Consider the following 11,339-nt stretch of genomic DNA (forward strand, 5'->3'; position numbering starts at 1 on the left):
GAGTAGGCGACTGACCAAGAGGTTCTCTGTGGAAGAGGTTCTCGTCCAGCTTTTTGGACACGATGAAGAGGGCACTGAAATAGATCCAGAGATAGAGGAGGATGTCTCCGAAGTGGAAGACAACACTGATTTGGATCCAAACTATGAGGAGACTGCCCAGTCAACAGATGGAGAGGGAGAGGCACCTGAAGAACAGGCACCTAAAGAGAGTTTCCAGTCCAAGAGTGGAGACTTGCTCTGGTCTTCATCCCCCCGGGACAGAGGAAGTAGAGCTAGAGTGGAAAATGTCATAAAGATGACGCCAGGGCCAACACGATATGCAATATCTCGTGTCGATGACATCAAGTCCAGCTTCCAACTCTTTTTACCAGAGTCCATTGAGGGAATTATACTCGAAATGACAAACCTGGAAGGGAAGCGTGTGTTTGGGGACACCTGGAAAGAAATTGACCTGGTAGAACTCCAAGCCTACATAAGTCTGTTGATTTTAGGAGGCCTCTGCCAGTCTGGTCAGGAGTGTGCAAGCCCCAGCTCTCCCTCAACAAGGACATGGGCAGAAAAGGAAGCGTTGTGAGCTATGTGCACCTAGAGACAACAAAACAAGCCTGAGATGCTGCAAATGTGATGCCTTTGTTTGCAAGGCCCACTCTGACCTGAGTGTCACATGCCAGTCATGTGCATGAATACACACACACACACACATTCCTGTATGGGCATCAAGGTGAGGTCCGAGCGACAGCACTATGGATGTGAGGACCACCATTTCTACTATGCTTAAAGGAAGAAAAAAAAAACATTTGCACACAAGATGGCGCCCTGACACCAGTTACCACTTCAGCTTCTTAAAAAATTATGTTTGAAAAACTCAGTGTAAAATCTGTATCACCATTGACGTGAGGACCTTCTCGTTAGGGAACTTTTGGTTTCAATTGTGGCTAAAACAGTTTAACTACTGTCTTTCTTTGCTGTACTTTAATGTTTAGACTAAGATTAATATTAATACAGTCTGAAAAGAGGAGTAAATTTAAGATAAAATATGATGATCCAAATAAATAAAAAAATGAAATCGGAACTAATGTTAGAAAATTTAAATCAACATTTAAAAAAGCCAATAAAGCTGCAAATTCAAACATTGACTGTAATCATTTTATTGAATATTTTCGAAATTCCCACATGAGGGTCAGAGGTGTGGTGAGAAGTGGGTGTCAGACACTGGACAAGTCGCCAGTCCATCACAGAGACAACCTTTCCCTCTCACAATCACACTTACAGTCAATTATGTCAACATTTCAACATTTAACCTGCATGTTTTTAAATTGTTGAAGGAAAAAAAACTCACACGGAGAACATGCAAACTCCCGCAGGAAGACCTGATACATATATATATATATATGTACGTATATATGTATGTATATATATATATATATATGTATATATATATATATGTCTTATGAACATAATTGGCTCAAACAGCCTAAATGCACAAATTTGCTCTCTTTGCATCTCATGCAGGCTTCCTTCCCAGGAACTCTGCGTTTTTCAATGAAATTAAGCAAATGCTTACGAACTGCAGTTTTCTCTGCTTCACTCCATGCCCTCCTCACTACTTTGGGTAGTTCTGTAATAGACAGAAGATGAAGATATAAACAGTCTGGACTGTAAATGCTTTTTCTTTTGGTTTAAAACAACTTGCCTGTTTCTTTCATTTGTTTTGTGTTTTCCTTCTTCTTTGAAGGACTTTGGGTATGACTAGATGTTGGACTTTGGTCTATAACAGGAACAGATGAATGCAGCTGTTAATCAATGAAATCACACAAATAGTCAGTAATACAGACCATAGTCAGGAGTCAAATGTCGGCACAGGGCGGCCATCTTGCCACTGTCAGCTCACTCACCCATACATGGACTTTTTAAATAACCATAACATGTGTTGTAGTGGTGCATGGACTTTTTAAAGAACCGTAACATGTGTTGTAGTGGTGCATGGACTTTTTAAAGAACCATAACATGTGTTGTAGTGGTGCATGGACTTTTTAAAGAACCATAACATGTGTTATAGAGGTACATGGACTTTTTAAATGGCCGTAACATGTGTTGTAGAGGTACATGGACTTTTTAAAGAACCATAACATGTGTCCATGTACCTCTATAACACATGTTATGGGTGAGCGAGCTGACTCTGGCAAGATGGTCGCCCTTGTGCCGAAATTCCACTCCACTGGCCAGCAGTGCAGACGAAACATCTACCCTTTATTATGTAGATCTCTGGTCAGAATAGTCAGGGTCATGTGTATTTCATTTGGCTACTCGTGTTCAAATTTCAGAGAATAAAACAAACAAACTCCCATAACTTACAATTATCTGTATGTCCATCCAACCCTAACCCACTGCAGGGGGTAGGTCTCTTTCTAGGGTGGAAGAGTTCAGGACCTTGGTCTGAAAATCAAACAAAACAAAAAGATTACAGATAAGAAACCACAAAAAAATACACTACTGCACTACATTACTTGTGAACACAAAACAGTGATGTCATAGCCCCGCCTTTCTCTCTGCTGTCATTCACTGTCTTGTGTTGTGATGGTTTGACAGTGTTACCAAATAATGTTAATTAATTAACTAAAGTCAGTCTGAAAAGACACAGAGATCACAAGGACACGTCCTTGTCCACACTTCAGACACAGAGTGATGATTGAAGATGAACAGTGAAACTGAATTGTAATATAAGGCCTAATCAAAACCTTAACTTTTTACTTAAATATCTTACAGAAGCCCACAATCCTCATGTGGAGGATAAAGTGGTAGGAACTGGGTGGATGGAGGGTCTGTATGTGAGTGTGTGTGTGTGTGGTCACAGTCTCCCTTACATAGTTCTTATAGATTTCCTGATTAAAACACACAAAACTCACCATCATCATCATCATCATCCTCAGGGCAGGGGGCATGTCTCTTTTTAGAGATGAGGTTAGAGCTTTTGTCTGAAAAAAAAAAAACAAAGATATTTTATTAATCTGTGGAGTAAGTGAAGTCAAAGTATGTTTGTCAAGTTCACAGGAAATGACCTCTTGCTTTCACAGACTTCTTTCTTTTCTTCTGAGAAGGTTTCTGACTGAAACTCAGGTTCTCATCTACAACAGAAACACATAAAAATCCATAAACACACATCAGTGGAGGTTCATGTGTAAACATTATTAAACAATTGTTGAAAAAATAATGAATAATAAAGATATTGGGACATAAAGAAAGATATTGTACACAAATAAGACCTGTTTTTAAAATAATAATTATAAACAATAATAACAATGATAACTAGTACCGCGCGCGGTTCTGAACGGGTTCGAGCCGACCCACGCGGGTCGCCGTGTGCCACGGCTCCCCGCGTGCCTCGCGCTCTCACCCGTTCATTCACCGCGCGCGGTACTAGTTATTTTCAGCGGCGTCCCCGCGCATGTCGATCCAAATTTCGAGGGGGATCGGGCAACGTATGGCAAAGTTATAGGGCACTTCCTGTTTAAAATGGCCGACTTCCTGTTCGGTCAAATGCGCGTCCGTAAACTTGTTCAGGGAAGTTCCCTTGTCTTACATATCAAGTTTTGTTTAGATCGGATAATCTCTCTTCGAGCCGACCCACGCGGGTCGCCGTGTGCCACGGCTCCCCGCGTGCCTCGCGCTCTCACCCGTTCATTCACCGCGCGCGGTACTAGTTATTTTCAGTACTAGTTATTTTCAGTACTAGTTATTTTCAGCGGCGTCCCTGCGCATGTCGTTCCAAATTTCGAGGGGGATCGGGCAACGTATGACAAAGTTATAGGGCACTTCCTGTTTAAAATGGCAGACTTCCTGTTCGGTCAAGTGCGTGTACGTAAACGTGTTCAGGGAACTTCCCTTGTCTTACATATCAAGTTTTGTGCAGATCGGATAATCTTAGAGTTTACTTCCTGTTTCGGGCATTCCACTTCCTGTTGGGAGGTCATCTCTTGCAGACATGCTCAGGACAGGTCCCTGGTGTCACATAAAAGGTTTCGTGCAAATCGGACAACGTACGGCAAAGTTAGAGGGCACTTCCTGTTTAAAATCGCCAACTTCCTGTTCGTCTCCGTAAACGTGTTCAGGGAAGTTCCCTTGTCTTACATATCAAGTTTTGTTCAGATCGGACAATCTTAGAGTTTACTTCCTGTTTCGGGCGTTCCACTTCCTGTAGGGAGGTGACCTTTTACGGACATGCTCAGGACAGGTCCCTTGTGTCACATATAAGGTTCTGTGCAGATCGGACAACGTACGGCAAAGTTAGAGGGCACTTCCTGTTTAAAATGGCCGACTTCCTGTTCGGTCAACGGCGTCTCCGTAAACATGTTCAGGGAAGGTCCAGTAACTCACATATCTAGTTTCGTGTCAATCGGACAATGTAAGACTTTACTTCCTGTTTCGGGCGTTCGACTTCCTGTAGGGAGGTGACCTTTTACGGACATGTTGAGGAAGGGTCTGGGGTCCCACATACTAAGTTTCAAGTGGATACAACAATCCCTGTTGGAGCAGCATCAAAAACTATAAATGTAATTCTGTCTGCTGTCACCAGGGGGCGCTGTATTTGAAAATGAATATTTTCATATAGACGTGTTCAGGGCCGGACTGTCATCAATCCTTGCAAGTTTGGTTCAGATCGGACCAGGATTGGCAAAGTTGTAACAGTTTGTTTTTTTAGAATTTTCTACCACCACCAGGAGGCGCTGTTTTCAAAATGTACCGTTTCAGCAACATAGTCGTCTTCAGCAACTAACCATCATCAACTATAGCAAGTTTGGTTGGGATCAGACCTTCCATCGCGAAGTTATAAGAGTTTCATTGTCTGTTATGAAAAATTATTATTATCTCCGATTTTGGCGCCCCCTATCTCGTACGCCATACAATATTTTAAAAAGCTTTTGATAACTTTTGATGCTCAACTCGTCCACATTGATCTCACCAAGTTTGAAGGTGATCGCACAAAAGCTCTAGGAGGAGATAATTGAAATACAAGCTGTCATATTGTCTGCTGTCACCAGGGGGCGCTGTTTTCGAAATTGAATATTTTCATATAGACGTCTTTAGGGCCGGACTATCATCAATCCTAGCAAGTTTGGTTCAGATCGGACCAGGATTCACGAAGTTGTAGCAGTTTGATTTTTTGTCCCAAAAATCCGACTTTGCGTCGTTGCCATGGCAACACCGTTAAACGATTTGTCGTCATATTGATCACGCATCATCTACCATGTGTTTTGACTGTTGTCACCAATTTTGAGTTCGGTACGATTATCTGTGTAAAAGTTATTCCCGAAATCGTAAAAAAACTTTTTTTGTGTGTATTTTCTTTCACCACAAGGAGGCGCTGTTTTCAAACTTCACCGTTTTTTCATAGACGTCTTCAGCCATGGCCCATCATCAATGGTAGCAAGTTTGGTTCGGATCGGACCTTCCATCGTAAAGTTATAAGAGTTTTGTTTTTCTGATGCGAAACATCAGAATCATCACGAACTTTGCCGCCCCCTATCTCGTGCGCCATGCGACATTTGAAAAAACTTTTGATACCGTGAGCTCCTCAACTGGTCCACAGGGACCTCACCAAGTTTGAAGGTGATCGCACGAAAACTCTAGGAGGAGTTAGTTCAAATACCATTGCTGCGAATTCGCCAAAATCGCCAAAAAATCGCCAATCAACCCAAGATGGCGGATTTCCTGTTGGGTTTGGATCATGGTCATAATGTAATTTTTTCTTCATCCTGACCTTCTACACATGTGTACCGAATTTCGTGCATGTGTGATAATTGTGTTGGTCATGGTGAATTTGGACAGGTGGCGCCGCACTTATTGGCCCCTCCCACATTCAATTTTCGACGCACATTCCCCGAACCTTTTTCAGACGTAAATTTACACCACGATTGATGCGGTCACAAAAATCTGTGAGTTTTGGGGTATGGGAAAGGCCTCAAAAACGCGATTTACTTTAAGGAATAATAAGAATAAAAATAACTAGTACCGCGCGCGGTTCTGAACGGGTTCGAGCCGACCCACGCGGGTCGCCGTGTGCCACGGCTCCCCGCGTGCCTCGCGCTCTCACCCGTTCATTCACCGCGCGCGGTACTAGTTATTTTCAGTACTAGTTATTTTCAGTACTAGTTATTTTCAGCGGCGTCCCCACGCATGTCGATCCAAATTTCGGGGGGGATCGGGCAACGTATGGCAAAGTTATAGGGCACTTCCTGTTTAAAATGGCAGACTTCCTGTTCGGTCAAGTGCGTGTCCGTAAACGTGTTCAGGGAACTTCCCTTGTCTTACATATCAAGTTTTGTGTAGATCGGATAATCTTAGAGTTTACTTCCTGTTTCGGACATTCCACTTCCTGTTAGGAGGTCATCTCTTGCAGACATGCTCAGGACAGGTCCCTGGTGTCACATAAAAGGTTTCGTGCAAATCGGACAACGTACGGCAAAGTTAGAGGGCACTTCCTGTTTAAAATGGCCGACTTCCTGTTTGTCTCCGGAAACATGTTCAGGGAAGGTCCCGTAACTCACATATCTAATTTTGTGTCAATCGGACAATGTAAGACTTTACTTCCTGTTTCGGGCGTTCCACTTCCTGTAGGGAGGTGACCTTTTACGGACATGCTCAGGACAGGTCCCTGGTGTCACATATAAGGTTTTGTGCAGATCGGACAACGTACGGCAAAGTTAGAAGGCACTTCCTGTTTAAAATGGCCGACTTCCTGTTCGGTCAACGGCGTCTCCGTAAACATATTCAGGGAAGGTCCCGTAACTCACATATAAGGTTTTGTGCAAATCGGACAATGTACGGCAAAGTTAGAGGGCACTTCCTGTTTAAAATGGCCGACTTCCTGTTCGTCTCCGGAAACATGTTCAGGGAAGGTCCCGTAACTCACATATCCAGTTTCGTGTCAATCGGACAATGTAAGACTTTACTTCCTGTTTCGGGCCTTCCACTTCCTGTAGGGAGGTGACCTTTTACGGACATGTTGAGGAAGGGTCTGGGGTCCCACATACTAAGTTTCAAGCGGATACAACAATCCCTGTTGGAGCAGCATCAAAAACTATAAATGTAATTCTGTCTGCTGTCACCAGGGGGCGCTGTATTTGAAAATGAATATTTTCATATAGACGTGTTCAGGGCCGGACTGTCATCAATCCTTGCAAGTTTGGTTCAGATCGGACCAGGATTAGCAAAGTTGTAACAGTTTGTTTTTTTAGAATTTTCTACCACCACCAGGAGGCGCTGTTTTCAAAATGTACCGTTTCAGCAACATAGTCTTCTTCAGCAACTAACCATCATCAACTATAGCAAGTTTGGTTGGGATCAGACCTTCCATCGCGAAGTTATAAGAGTTTCATTGGCTGTTATGAAAAATTATTATTATCTCCAATTTTGGCGCCCCCTATCTCGTACGCCATACAATATTTTAAAAAGCTTTTGATAACTTTTGATGCTCAACTCGTCCACATTGATCTCACCAAGTTTGAAGGTGATCGCACAAAAGCTCTAGGAGGAGATAATTGAAATACAAGCTGTCATATTGTCTGCTGTCACCAGGGGGCGCTGTTTTCGAAATTTAATATTTTCATATAGACGTCTTTAGGGCCGGACTATCATCAATCCTAGCAAGTTTGGTTCAGATCGGACCAGGTTTCACGAAGTTGTAGCAGTTTGATTTTTTGTCCCAAAAATCCGACTTTGCGTCGTTGCCATGGCAACACCGTTAAACGATTTGTCGTCATATTGATCACGCATCATCTACCATGTGTTTTGACTGTTGTCACCAATTTTCAGTGCGGTACGATTATCTGTGTAAAAGTTATTCCCGAAATCGTAAAAAAACTTTTTTTTTGTGTATTTTCTTTCACCACAAGAAGGCGCTGTTTTCAAACTTCACCGTTTTTTCATAGACGTCTTCAGCCATGGCCCATCATCAATGGTAGCAAGTTTGGTTCGGATCGGACCTTCCATCGCAAAGTTATAAGAGTTTTGTTTTTCTGATGCGAAACATCAGAATCATCACGAACTTTGCCGCCCCCTATCTCGTGCGCCATGCGACATTTGAAAAAACTTTTGATACCGTGAGCTCCTCAACTGGTCCACAGGGACCTCACCAAGTTTGAAGGTGATCGCACGAAAACTCTAGGAGGAGTTAGTTCAAATACCATTGCTGCGAATTCGCCAAAATCGCCAAAAAATCGCCAATCAACCCAAGATGGCGGATTTCCTGTTGGGTTTGGATCATGGTCATAATGTAATTTTTTCTTCATCCTGACCCACTACACATGTGTACCGAATTTCGTGCATGTGCGATATTTGTGTTGGTCATGGTGAATTTGGACAGGTGGCGCCGCACTTATTGGCCCCTCCCACATTCAATTTTCGACGCACATTCCCCGAACCTTTTTCAGACGTAAATTTACACCAGGATTGATGCGGTCACAAAAATTGGTGAGTTTTGGGGTATGGGAAAGGCCTCAAAAAGGCAATTCATTTGGGGGAATAATAAGAATAATAATAATAACTAGTTATTTTCAGTACTAGTTATTTTCAGCGGCGTCCCCGCGCATGTCGTTCCAAATTTCGAGGGGGATCGGGCAATGTATGGCAAAGTTATAGGGCACTTCCTGTTTAAAATGGCAGACTTCCTGTTCGGTCAAATGCGCGTCTGTAAACGTGTTCAGGGAAGTTCCCTTGTCTTACATATCAAGTTTTGTTCAGATCGGACAATCTTAGAGTTAACTTCCTGTTTCCGGCATTCCACTTCCTGTTGGGAGGTCATCTTTTGCAGACATGCTCAGGACAGGTCCCTGGTGTCACATATAAGGTTTCGTGCAAATCGGACAACGTACGGCAAAGTTAGAGGGCACTTCCTGTTTAAAATGGCCAACTTCCTGTTCGTCTCTGGAAACATGTTCAGGGAAGGTCCCGTAACTCACATATCTAGTTTTGTGTCAATCGGACAATGTAAGACTTTACTTCCTGTTTCGGGTGTTCCACTTCCTGTAGGGAGGTGACCTTTTACGGACATGCTCAGGACAGGTCCCTGGTGTCACATATAAGGTTTTGTGCAAATCGGACAACGTACGGCAAAGTTAGAGGGCACTTCCTGTTTAAAATGGCCGACTTCCTGTTCCGTCAACGGCGTCTCCGTAAACATGTTCAGGGAAGGTCCAGTAACTCACATATCTAGTTTCGTGTCAATCGGACAATGTAAGACTTTACTTCCTGTTTCGGGCGTTCCACTTCCTGTAGGGAGGTGACCTTTTACGGACATGTTGAGGAAGGGTCTGGGGTCCCACATACTAAGTTTCAAGTGGATACAACAATCCCTGTTGGAGCAGCATCAAAAACTGTAAATGTAATTCTGTCTGCTGTCACCAGGGGGCGCTGTATTTGAAAATGAATATTTTCATATAGACGTGTTCAGGGCCGGACTGTCATCAATCCTTGCAAGTTTGGTTCAGATCGGAGCAGGATTGGCAAAGTTGTAACAGTTTGTTTTTTTAGAATTTACTAGCACCACCAGGAGGCGCTGTTTTCAAAATGTACCGTTTCAGCAACATAGTCGTCTTCAGCAACTAACCATCATCAACTATAGCAAGTTTGGTTGGGATCAGACCTTCCATCGCGAAGTTATAAGAGTTTCATTGTCTGTTATGAAAAATTATTATTATCTCCAATTTTGGCGCCCCCTATCTCGTACGCCATACAATATTTTAAAAAGCTTTTGATAACTTTTGATGCTCAACTCGTCCACATTGATCTCACCAAGTTTGAAGGTGATCGCACAAAAGCTCTAGGAGGAGATAATTGAAATACAAGCTGTCATATTGTCTACTGTCACCAGGGGGCGCTGTTTTCGAAATTGAATATTTTCATATAGACGTCTTTAGGGCCGGACTATCATCAATCCTAGCAAGTTTGGTTCAGATCGGACCAGGATTCACGAAGTTGTAGCAGTTTGATTTTTTGTCCCAAAAATCCGACTTTGCGTCGTTGCCATGGCAACACCGTTAAACAATTTGTCGTCATATTGATCACGCATCATCTACCATGTGTTTTGACTGTTGTCACCAATTTTGAGTGCGGTACGATTATCTGTGTAAAAGTTATTCCCGAAATCGTAAAAAAACTTTTTTTTTGTGTATTTTCTTTCACCACAAGGAGGCGCTGTTTTCAAACTTCACCGTTTTTTCATAGACATCTTCAGCCATGGCCCATCATCAATCATAGCAAGTTTGGTTCGGATCGGACCTTCCATCGCAAAGTTATAAGAGTTTTGTTTTTCTGATGCGAAACATCAGAATCATCACGAACTTTGCCGCCCCCTATCTCGTGCGCCATGCGACATTTGAAAAAACTTTTGATACCGTAAGCTCCTCAACTGGTCCACAGGGACCTCACCAAGTTTGAAGGTGATCGCACGAAAACTCTAGGAGGAGTTAGTTCAAATACCATTGCTGCGAATTCGCCAAAATCGCCAAAAAATCGCCAATCAACCCAAGATGGCGGATTTCCTGTTGGGTTTGGATCATGGTCATAATGTAATTTTTTCTTCATCCTGACCCACTACACATGTGTACCGAATTTCGTGCATGTGCGATATTTGTGTTGGTCATGGTGAATTTGGACAGGTGGCGCAGCACTTATTGGCCCCTCCCACATTCAATCTTCGACGCACATTCCCCGAATCTTTTTCAGACGTAAATTTACACCACGATTGATGCGGTCACAAAAATCTGTGAGTTTTGGGGTATGGGAAAGGCCTCAAAAACGCGATTTACTTTAAGGAATAATAAGAATAATAATAATAATAATAATAAAAATAACTAGTACCGCGCGCGGTTCTGAACGGGTTCGAGCCGACCCACGCGGGTCGCCGTGTGCCACGGCTCCCCGCGTGCCTCGCGCTCTCACCCGTTCATTCACCGCGCGCGGTACTAGTTATTTTCAGTACTAGTTATTTTCAGCGGCGTCCCCGCGCATGTCGTTCCAAATTTCGAGGGGGATCGTGCAACGTATGGCAAAGTTATAGGGCACTTCCTGTTTAAAATGGCCGACTTCCTGTTCGGTCAAATGCGCGTCCGTAAACGTGTTCAGGGAAGTTCCCTTGTCTAACATCAAGTTTTGTTCAGTTCGGACAATCTTAGAGTTTACTTCCTGTTTCCGGCATTCCACTTCCTGTTGGGAGGTCATCTTTTGCAGACATGCTCAGGACAGGTCCCTGGTGTCACATATAAGGTTTCGTGCAAATCGGACAATGTACGGCAAAGTTAGAGGGCACTTCCTGTTTAAAATGGCCAACTTCCTGTTCGTCT

The sequence above is a fragment of the Solea solea genome, unplaced genomic scaffold (genome assembly GCF_958295425.1).
Source record: "Solea solea unplaced genomic scaffold, fSolSol10.1 scaffold_41, whole genome shotgun sequence".
Lineage (NCBI taxonomy): Eukaryota > Metazoa > Chordata > Actinopteri > Pleuronectiformes > Soleidae > Solea > Solea solea.